General features: G+C 48.3%; 1 non-coding gene across 1 annotated transcript; it reads left to right on the top strand.

The window, feature by feature from the left end:
* The first annotated feature begins 9266 nt into the window (after positions 1 to 9266).
* TRNAG-UCC (transfer RNA glycine (anticodon UCC)) lies at positions 9267 to 9337 on the top strand. The gene has a single exon. It is a non-coding gene; the product is annotated as a tRNA-Gly (tRNA).
* Positions 9338 to 10184: the final 847 nt, after the last annotated feature.

Here is a 10184-nt window from a genome sequence, read left to right on the forward strand (position 1 = left end):
CAGTTTCTGGAGCTGGTGGCTTCTCCCCACTTTACAGATAAGGAAATTAAAGCTCTGCAAGGGGCAGGGAACTTGCCCAGGGCCACACAGAGCTGCTGCTGCTGCTGAGGATGATGATGAGGCAGATGATTGCTGTCCTCTAGTGAGCCCTTCACTAGGTCATGGGTACATACATTGTAGGAGAGGTTGGTACTATTACTATCTCCATTTTACAGATGAAGAAACTGAGGCTTACAGAGATCACATCATTTATCTCAAGTTGCATAGCTAATAAAGGTGGAGTTAGGATTCAGATCCAGGCAGTTAGATGTCATAACCCACTCTGTTAAGCACTGTCATAGTCTAGGTTTCCAGGAATAGGATCTGACCCAATCCGTGAGCCTCCTGGACCGCACACCACCAAAAAATAAAAATAAAAAAAAAATAACTGGGTGCCTGCAAATCAATTCCAAATCACTGCATTGTCAGAGTAGAACTGTACTCCACAGGGTTTTCAATGGGTGATTTTCTTCACAAGTGGATCACCAGGGCTTTCTTCGGAGGAGCTTCTGGGTGGACTCAAGCCTTCAGCCTTTCAGTTAGCAGCTGAGCACCGTTAACCATTTGTCCCACCCAGGGACTTCTGGACCACACACTGTCTCATTATTCTGAAAGAATCTCAGTAAGAGGAGAACAGAGAAAGAATACGTCCAGTATCCTAACTTCATTGTTCCTCACTTGGCAGCCCCCTCAGGTTCAGGTAAATAGAAGTGATGCCGTCATTGTTTGTCCCTGGTCCTAATGACTTTTGTCTTTGTGTCTTCTGAGCCAGACCTCACCCCTGGGAAGCTGGCCTGGGGCCTGAGAGGCACCAGCCGCCTGTGGAAACAATGGCCTTTGTTCTTCACACTTTCCCTATCAAAGCCTCGCAGCAGGGATGGCCTTCAGAGGCGATGGACGCTGTGATAATTTCTATGCCAGAGCGTGGGGGGGAGGAGAGGCAGGAAAGGAGGGGTCAGGTGTAACTTTGACCCAGTCAGTAACTGGGGTCCACAGTCCTCCTGAGCGGGTAAGAATAAACTCTTAGCAGAGACTATGAATAGCTTGGGGTTATTAGCTTATTGTCCCTTGTGTGAATTGTTCTCTTGTAATCTTCTAGGAGTAGCAAGTCTGGAAGTGATATTGGAGGACAGGGAATATCAACAACACAATCATGCTATATGATTGTACATTTAGTATGTTCCAAGCACTTGTTAAGTATTACACATAAAACAACTTACTTAATTCTAAAAGAGACCCCGAGAGGTGAAAATGACTATTATGCATATTTTTCAGATGAGAACTTGAGGCTCAGGGGGAATAAATAACTTGCCCAAGTTCACAGACCTGGACCTTGAATCCATGTCTGTTTGACTCCACAACCTGTGCTCTTGACCACTAGGTTCACGTGGGTCCTTGTAAGGGTAAGCAGTGTGGGAAGTGGACAGGGCAAGGGTACTTGCGCAGGCATACCTGGGTTCATTTGCTTAGCCAACGATGTGACTTTGGACTGGTAGCTTCTAATATCTGCACCCCTTTTGGGGTGGCTGTCTTAATGCTCATGTACTAGTCAAGGTCCCTTCAAGAAGTAGAACCCACCCCTAGATAAACCAAAACAAAAAACAAAAAACAAAAACAAAAAAAGCAAATCCATTGCCAATGAGTCGATTCCAGCTCATAGTGACCCCATAGGACAGAGTAGAACTGCCCTATAGGGTTTCCAAGGAGCGGCCAGTGGATTCAAACTGCCAACCTTTTAGTTAGCCGCTGTAGCTCTTAACCACTGCCTCCAGGGCTACCCCTAGATAGATGGTTCAAATTAGGGGAATTTCATGAAGGGACTTCTTAGAGAGGTGGGCAGGGTAAGTGAACAAACAAGGGGTGCTGAGGCACCCAGAGCCTAACAACAGAGGGAAGCTATTACCATCCAAGGCTGAGGTAGCAAGAAATAAGGAAATGAGGCTTAAGGATGAGTGAGAAGATGGCTTGGCAAAAGCCTGGAGAAAAGTGGTCCAGGCAGGAGGAAGAGAGCAAGTGCAAAGAATCTGAGGCAGCAACAACTTGGAATGTTCATGCAACAGCAGGACCATTGAACAAGGGGGTGCAACTGGAAGTTGGGTCAGAGAGGTGGCAGGGGCCAGTACCAAGAATTTGGATTTTTTTCTAGTGAGATGAGAAACTGCTAGAGGGGCGTTAAGCTGAGAAGGGACATAACCTGATATATTTATTAATGTGGATGCTGAAGAAGGAGATGGCCAGATTAAATGTGGAAGGATTGTATTAGAAGGGCTTGTTCGTGAGAAAATAAAGAAGGCCAGAAAAGGCTGGGAGAGCCACCAGACTGCAATGCAGGTGGGATTCCGAGTGAAGGAGAGAGGGAGGGAAGGTTGGGTGGACACGTCTTAGACCACCTGCTGTCTAAGGAAGGTTCTGAAAAGCTATGGGGGTGTCCTAAGCCATCAGAGGAGCCCTATGTCTCCTGGAAATGGGCCTACCTCAGTATCCCTGCCATTTTCAGACCCTGGCTGGGCAGCCCATGGGAAACAGGGCCTCCAGGCACACACAGGGATGGATGTCAAAGCTAGAAGTCCATTTTATGCCCTGCAGTTGGAGGTCTGCGAGACACCTTCTTATAGCCTCCACCTGAATTGTATTTTAGATGAGAACTCGGCTATGCCAAGAAGACTGGCTATGAAGGCAGACAAGAGGCACAGTGGTGCCTATTGAAGGTCCTGGCTCCAAAGCCCCAAGCAGAGGCTGCCCCAGGGACCGGTTGGGGCAGTGTGTGCACGCCAAATGGGTGCGCCACCCCGGGAGGAGGCGCTGCCTGGCTCCAGCCTCCCACCACCCCCGTGAGCCCCTGTCTCCCTTGAGGAAGTCAGGCCTGTAGCCTGGCTTCCTGCTATTATGCCATTTTTACAGGCCAGACTTGATTTAGGTGTTACGCTCTTGCTAAGAATATGCCCTGACACTTGAAAGGAACCTTTATTATTGTCCTAATTTGTGAAGAAGTAGTTGTTGCTTTTTTTCCCTTTCCTTTCTCCCCTTTCTTCTCTGCAGGGTCAGGCTGGAGCCGTGTTATTGTTGTTAAATTTAGATCTGCAACTATATTGGGCCTGGGCTGGTGTCCCCCGTGCTTTCACTTCTTAAAACTGGAAGGAAGGCCCCAGCTGGGGGGTTTTGAGAGCCAAGAAGCCTCAGGGAAATGTGTTTCAGTGGAAACCACTAGATGTGCTTAGGAGAGAATGGATTCTGAGAGCTTCTTTGGGTGATTGAAGCGGAAGATTTTTTTTCCCCAGCTTTCTGGACATACCTGTGGGCCAGGTATGAAACCGTGGTGGGTGAGAGTGTGAGATGTGGGCGGCGTACTGCGGAGGCCAAATCTCAACTCCCCCACTTTCCAGACATATGGCTTAGGGTAGGGAACTTCTGCTCAGCTTCCTCCTTGCCTCATTTTCCTCATCTGTACAATGGGGATAATGATATTACCTATCTCCCAAGGCCAGTGGTGGATTCAACCTGATGGTACATGTCAAATGCCTAGCACAGTGCCCAATGCATGTGGACTTAATATGTGTTGGTTGTTATTATGTCTGGGTTTCCTGGACAGTAGGACTTAAACTTAAAACATGTTAGGGAAAGTCTTGGAGATAAATCATCAGGTTTTTTTCTCATATATATATATATATATATATATAGTTGTAGTTGAAGTGAAAGTTTACAATTCAAGTTAGTCTCTCATACAAAAATGTATACATACATTGTTATGTGACCCTGATTACTCTCCCTATACTGTGACAGCACACTCCTCCTTTCCACCCCTGACTTCCTGTGTCCATTCAACCAGCTTCTGACCCTCTCTGCCTTCTCATGTCACCTCCAGACAGACGCTGCCCATTTAGTCTCATGTATCTACTTGAGCTAAAAAGCACACTCTTCACGAGTATCATTTTATGCCCCATAGTCCAGTCTAATCTTTGTCAGCAAAGTTGGCCTCGGGAATGGTTTTAGTTCTGGGTTGACAGAGAGTCTAGGGGCCATGCTTTCTGGGGTTCCTCCAGTCTCAGTCAGACCATTAAGTCTGGTCTTTTTACTAGAATTTGAGTTCTGCACCCCACCTTTCTCCTGCTCCATCAGGGACTCTGTTGTGTTCCCTGTCAGGGCAGTCATTGATGGTACCCGGGTACCATCTAGTTCTTCTGGTCTCAGGATGATGCAGTCTCTGGTTTATGTGGCCCTTTCTGTATCTTAGGCTAATACTTTCCTTGTGTCTTTGGGGTTCTTCATTCTCCTTTACTCCAGATGGGTTAGGACAAATTGATGCATCTTAGATGGCCGCTCACTAGCTTTGAGGACCTCAGACACTACTCACCAAAGTAGGATAAATCATTAATTTTTAATTTTAATTAAAATTAATTATCAGTAGCTAATTAAGAAATAATAAAAGTTATGTAATGATACAAATAAAACCAGTTGTCATTGAGTCAGTTTGACTCCTGGTGACCCCATGTATGTCAGAGTAGAACTGTGCTCCAGAGGGTTTTCAATGGCTGATTTTTTGGAAGTAGATTGCCAGGCCAGGCCTTTTTTCTGAGGTGCCTCTGGGTGGAGGACTCAAACCTCCAACCTTCCAGTTAGCAGCCAACCATTTCAATTCCCCAGGACTTCCTGTGTGTCTGGCACTGGGCTAAATCCTTTATACCTGAGAGCACATGGAGCAATGGTTCAGAGCATGGACTGTGGAGTCAGATCACCTGGTTCACAATCCCAGCTCTGCCACTTAATGGCTGTGTGATTTTGGGTAAGCTCCTTTACCTCTCTGAGCTTCAGTTTTCTCATCTTTAAAATGATGGTAATTTGTTGATGCTTTAATGAGTTAATGTATATAATGTACTTGGTACTTAGAAAGAACTGCTTAAATGTTTACTATTATTTACAAAGTGATTTTTGTTTAAACACCTCAATCCCCTGAGAGAGTTACTATTATTCTCATTTTACAGATGATCAAAGTGAGGCATGGAGAGTTGAAGCAAGTTGTACAAGGTCACTGTCTTAGTTATCTATTACTGTATAACAAAATACCCCAAAACCTAGCAGCTTAAAAAAGCAAATATTTATTATTTCATAATTTCTCTGGGTCAGGAATTCAGGAGTGCCTTCGCTGGGGGGTACTGGCTTTGGGTCTCTCTTGAGGTTGCAGTTGAGATGTTGGTCAGGCTGCAGTCATCTGAAGGTTTGACTGGGGCTGGAGGATCCAGTTTCAAGATGGCCCACTCACATGGATGTTGGCTGGAGGCCTCAGTTCCTTACCACACAGTTCTTTCCACAGGGCTGCCTGAACATCCTCACAACATGGCAGCTGGCTTCCCCCAGAGTGAGTGCTCCAAGAGAGAACAAGGCAGAAGTCATGCTTTCGTTCATGACCTAATCTCTGAAGTGACATGCCATCACATCTGTCATATTCTCTTGGTCCCACAGACCAACTGTGACATAATGTGGGAAGGAATTAAACAAGGATGTACGTACCAGGAGGTGGGGTCGTTGGAGACCATCTTGGAGGCTGCCACCACAGCTACCCTGATGTTAAGTGATGGAGAAGGATTTGAATACAGACCCTGCATTCTGTCTTGATGGGTGTGCCCTGTACCCACCGTATGCTAGGGGCCCAGAGCCCTCAAGGAGCCCCCAGGCCAGTAGAAAAACTGACAAACAATGGACAATTCTGTTATGGGAGATCAGGATCGGCACAGGGCTGTGGGCGCTCAGCGGAGGGGCTCCCTGTCCAGCTAGAGGAATGAAGAGAGTTAGTCTGGCTGAGAGGCTGGAGGAGAGCTCTTGAGGAATGGGAAACAGTATGTGCAAAGGCCCAGGGGTGACACGAAGGAATTCACTGTGGCAGGAGCATCGTGTTCCTCCTAGGGAATGGTTAGAGATGAGGGTTGACGAGGCACCTCAGGGGTCACTTCTCATAAGGGCATCGCAGGCCATACTGCAGAGTTCAGACTCCTCCTAGGTGTGGTGGGAGCCACTGAAGGTTTATGAGCAAGGGAAAAAAATGGCCAGGCCTACACCAGCCACAAGAACAAAGGACCTGGGGTCAGAAATAAGGGTTCAAGTCTCAAGCACTCCCTGGCTGGAAGATCTTGGCCAAATCCTTCCTCCTCTTCTGGTCCCAGGGTCCTCACCACTGTAAAACTGGGACAGTCACAGTACTGACCCCTGGGGCTTGTTTGAGGTCACGGAAGTCATAGGCATGAGGATGACTGGGAAACTGTAAACGGCCCAGCAGATAGGAGTCCTCATGAAAATTATCGTGGAGCCACTGGTGTGGCCAAGAGACGGAGGGGCGATGAGTGTGAAACAGGAGAAGCACTGCCTTCCTTGCCAGGCCCCCTCCCCAGCAGACTTTGTCTCACAACCCCATTCCTCCATTTCCCTGAGCCTGGGGCCACTTGCCCGTCAGCGAGGTGTGGATTTTCTAGCCTCTGCTTCTCAGGCTACACCTATGTCTTAGTTATCTAGTGCTGCTATAACAGAAATACCACAAATGGGTGACTTTAACAAATATTTATTTTCTCACAGTTTAGGAGGCTAGAAGTCTGAAATCAGGGTGCCAGCTCTAGGGGAGGGCTTTGTCTGTTGGCTCTGGAAGAAGATCCTTGTCTCTTTTGAGTTTCTGTTCCTGGGTGATCTTCATGTGTCTTGACATCTGTCTTCCCTCCGGCTCTGCTTCTTTCACTTGCTTGTTTAATTTCTTTCATATCTCAAAAGAAATTGACTGAAGACGCACTCTACACTAATCCTGTCTCACTAACATAACAAGACAGCCCATTCCCAAATGGGATTGTAACCACGAGCATGGATTTACAACACATAATTTTGGGGGACAGAATTCAATCCATAACAATGTAGTTGAGGAAAAGAACTTCTATACATGCATAACCAGGCACTGCCAGGGTTTTAGATTTAGGCAGTTCTGGGCCTGAATCCTAGCTTCACCCCTTGCTAGCTGCATGACCTGGGGCTACCACTCAAACTCACTGAGCCTCGATCTGATCATCTGTAAAATGGGACCTAGTTGTCTCGTTTATTCATTATTGTGTCCCTAGTTCAAGAGCAGTATTGGCACATGGTAGATGCTCATTAAATGTCGAGTGAGTAGAGGAATCCTCACTGCCTGTTATCCAGAAATCTAGGTGCTATGGTGACGCCCAGCATTTCTCTCTCTCTATCATGTTTCATGCTGTTCTCTTGTTCTAGAACACGCTCCTTGTTCCTCCATCCATCTAAGCAAGCCAAGTCTTGAAGCCCACTGTGTCACAATGGCCCCTGCTTCTGAGCCCTGCCTCTGTGAATGTGTGAGAAAGGACTCCACCGCCTACTAGCTGTGACCTCGGGCAAAATCCATGACCTCTCTGTGACTCAGTTTCCTCATCTGCTAAAGTGGAGATAAGGTAGGAGAGAGGCATGGAACAGTTTCTCTCTCAGAGCTTTAGAAGGAACCAACGTGGCTGACACCCTGATCTGGACTCCTAGCCTGCAGAGCTGTGAGGCAATGCATTTCTGTTCTTAGAAGGCTCCTAATTTGTGGTATTTTGTTTCGGCAGCCCTGGGAAACTAAGACAGATCCAAAGGCTTGGTTAGCCTTCAACGCACAAATGAGAAAAGGGCTTCCCCTGAGCAGACAGCAACAGGAGGACGCAAAGTTGATAGAGACAGATAGGTGGCGCTTCCCTCCCCCTCCATTACTCTCTCCGCTCCCTGCCCCTGCCCCCAGCCATCTACCTGGACAGACACGCTGGAGCCAGCTGTCCGCTGAGGGGGACCGGAGCTGGAGGAGGCTGCTGAGAAGGGCAGAAAAAGGGTTCCTTCGAAGAGCTTATAGATTTCCCTGCACAGAAAGGCCTTCCCACTCCCTCTTCAGGGTGGGGCGAGGGCCAAGCTGAGATAAAAATATCTCTTGCCCTTTTTTATAATTCAGGAGCCTGTCAGTCCTGGGTGGCCACCAAGGCAGGCAGGTCCGGCATTGGGGGAGATGCGGGGGGTGGGTGTCTGAAAAGTAAAGGAAGAATCCCCTGGCAGTACTGACCCCCTTGTCACTGACCACATGGTAGAGCTGATGCAGTCCTGATAAGAATGCTTCCTCTTGTCCAATGGGAGGCAGTAGGTGCAATGGTTTAGTGCTTGTCTGTTAACCATAAGGTCAGCGGTTCAAACCCACCCAGTGGCTCCACGGGAGAAAGACCTGGTGATCTACTTCTATAAAGTTTACAGCCTAGAAAACCCTATGGGGCAGTTCTACTCTGTCACATGGGGTTGCTGTGAGTCAGAATCAACTCAGCGGCACCTAACAACAACAGGACCCACCTGTGCCACAGGGGATGCTCAATGCCTGTACCTTGCAAGCCCTACCTACTTCCCCCTCCTCACTGCCTGTATGACAGGAAGGAACAGGGCTGTTCTCTATACTCTCACTTCCAGATGTGACAGGACTCTGCACCATTGGCCATGGTCTCAGCCAAGTGGAGGGATAAATAAAACCTGTGATGTGCATGTGCCCTCTGCCCTCCTTCTGAACAACCCAAGGACAGTTGCCTTCTGGATGGTACTGTTTTGCCACCTTGACCCCAAGTCCCCTGGGGGCACTAAGGCGAAGGAAGGGGAATAAGACTGAGGCAGAGATCCTGGGCTTGATGAAGGAGAGATGAGTGGTCAAGATGTCTGTGGCTGGGGATGCTCATCTTCCCACAGAGGGGGAGAAGGAAAAGGCATCCTTATCGCAGCCCTCCCCAGCCCTCCCCGACTCGTTGAGGAGGCTGGTCAGTGGCCCGGGAGGGAGGCTTCCTTCCAACATTCCTCTATGTTGGGGCTCCTGCTGGGTCTGAAGCAACTGCTGCCTGAACCCCCAGGGCATCTCAGCTGGCACTGTCCTTTAGCCTGATTCCCAGAGCTCCCCAGGGCAAGGAAGAGGGCAGGCAGAGGGGTCTCCTCTGTGTGGCAGTGGAGCTTGTGGATGGCGGGAAGCCAAGAGCTGCCTCTTAGGAATAATATCCCGTTTGCTTGCTCCCCTTATCCCCAGTAAGAGACTTTCTTGAAAGGAGAGAAAACAAAGCCTTCTGATCCCAAATGTCTCAAACCAAATAGATACATACAAAGGCAGAGGGATTCATGGATGAGGCAGACCCAGGCGGCAGTCTTGGTTCTGCAGCTTGCCTTCACATGTCTATGCTTCAGTTTACCTACATGAGGCATTGGTGGTTCAAGGGTAGAATTCTTGCCTTCCATGCAGGAGACCTGGGTTCGATTCCCAGCCAGTGCACCTCATGTGCAGCCACCATCCGTCTGTCAGTGGAGACTTGCTTGTTGCTCTGATGCTGAACAGGTTTCAAGGAAGCTTCTAGGCTAAGAGGGCTTAGGAAGAAAGGCCTGGCGATCTGCTTCTGGAAATCAGCCAGTGAAAACCCTATAGATCACAAGGGTCTGATCTGCAACCAATCATGGGGATGGCACAGGGCCAAGGACCATTCTGTTCCATTGTGCATAGGGTCACCATGAGTTGGGGGCCGACTTGACAGAAACTAACAACAACATCAGGAAAAGAAAGCAGACCCCTGTGGTTGTTATACAGATTAGAGAGATCGCTCAGCTCAGAGTTGGCCATTGATCAGTGTTGGCTGGGAAGACCTAGGAAAGAGAAGAGTGAGGTTCTTGATCCAGCAATTATTTTTGTGCACTCTGATAGTCAAGGCACAATGCTGGGGCTTCTGAGATACATAAGACTGCATTCCAAGCCTGTTAAGAAGAAGCAACAAGCAGCGGTGAGTGGCTTGGTAGGCTCTGAGATCAGCCAGGCCTGGGTTTAAATCTCTGCTTTGCAACTTACTAGCTGGGTGACTTCACACCTAACTGACCTATGCCACTGTGTTCAGCTTTCTCATCTGTAATATGGGGCAACAACGCCTACCTCCGTGGAAAGTCTTTACCACAGTGCCTGGTTAGTGCTCAACAAATGATATCAACTCATCTATTTCTATATCTCCGTCTCCTGTCTCGCCAACGTTAGGTCCAGTCTGTGATGAATGACTGTAAGTGTAGGGCTGTAAGTGGGGCTGGCGTTTCCAAAGATGAAGATGTTAGCTCTCTTGTGGGCCAGGGAAGGCTATATG

Source organism: Trichechus manatus, unplaced genomic scaffold (genome assembly GCF_000243295.1).
Source record: "Trichechus manatus latirostris isolate Lorelei unplaced genomic scaffold, TriManLat1.0 scaffold00061, whole genome shotgun sequence".
Lineage (NCBI taxonomy): Eukaryota > Metazoa > Chordata > Mammalia > Sirenia > Trichechidae > Trichechus > Trichechus manatus.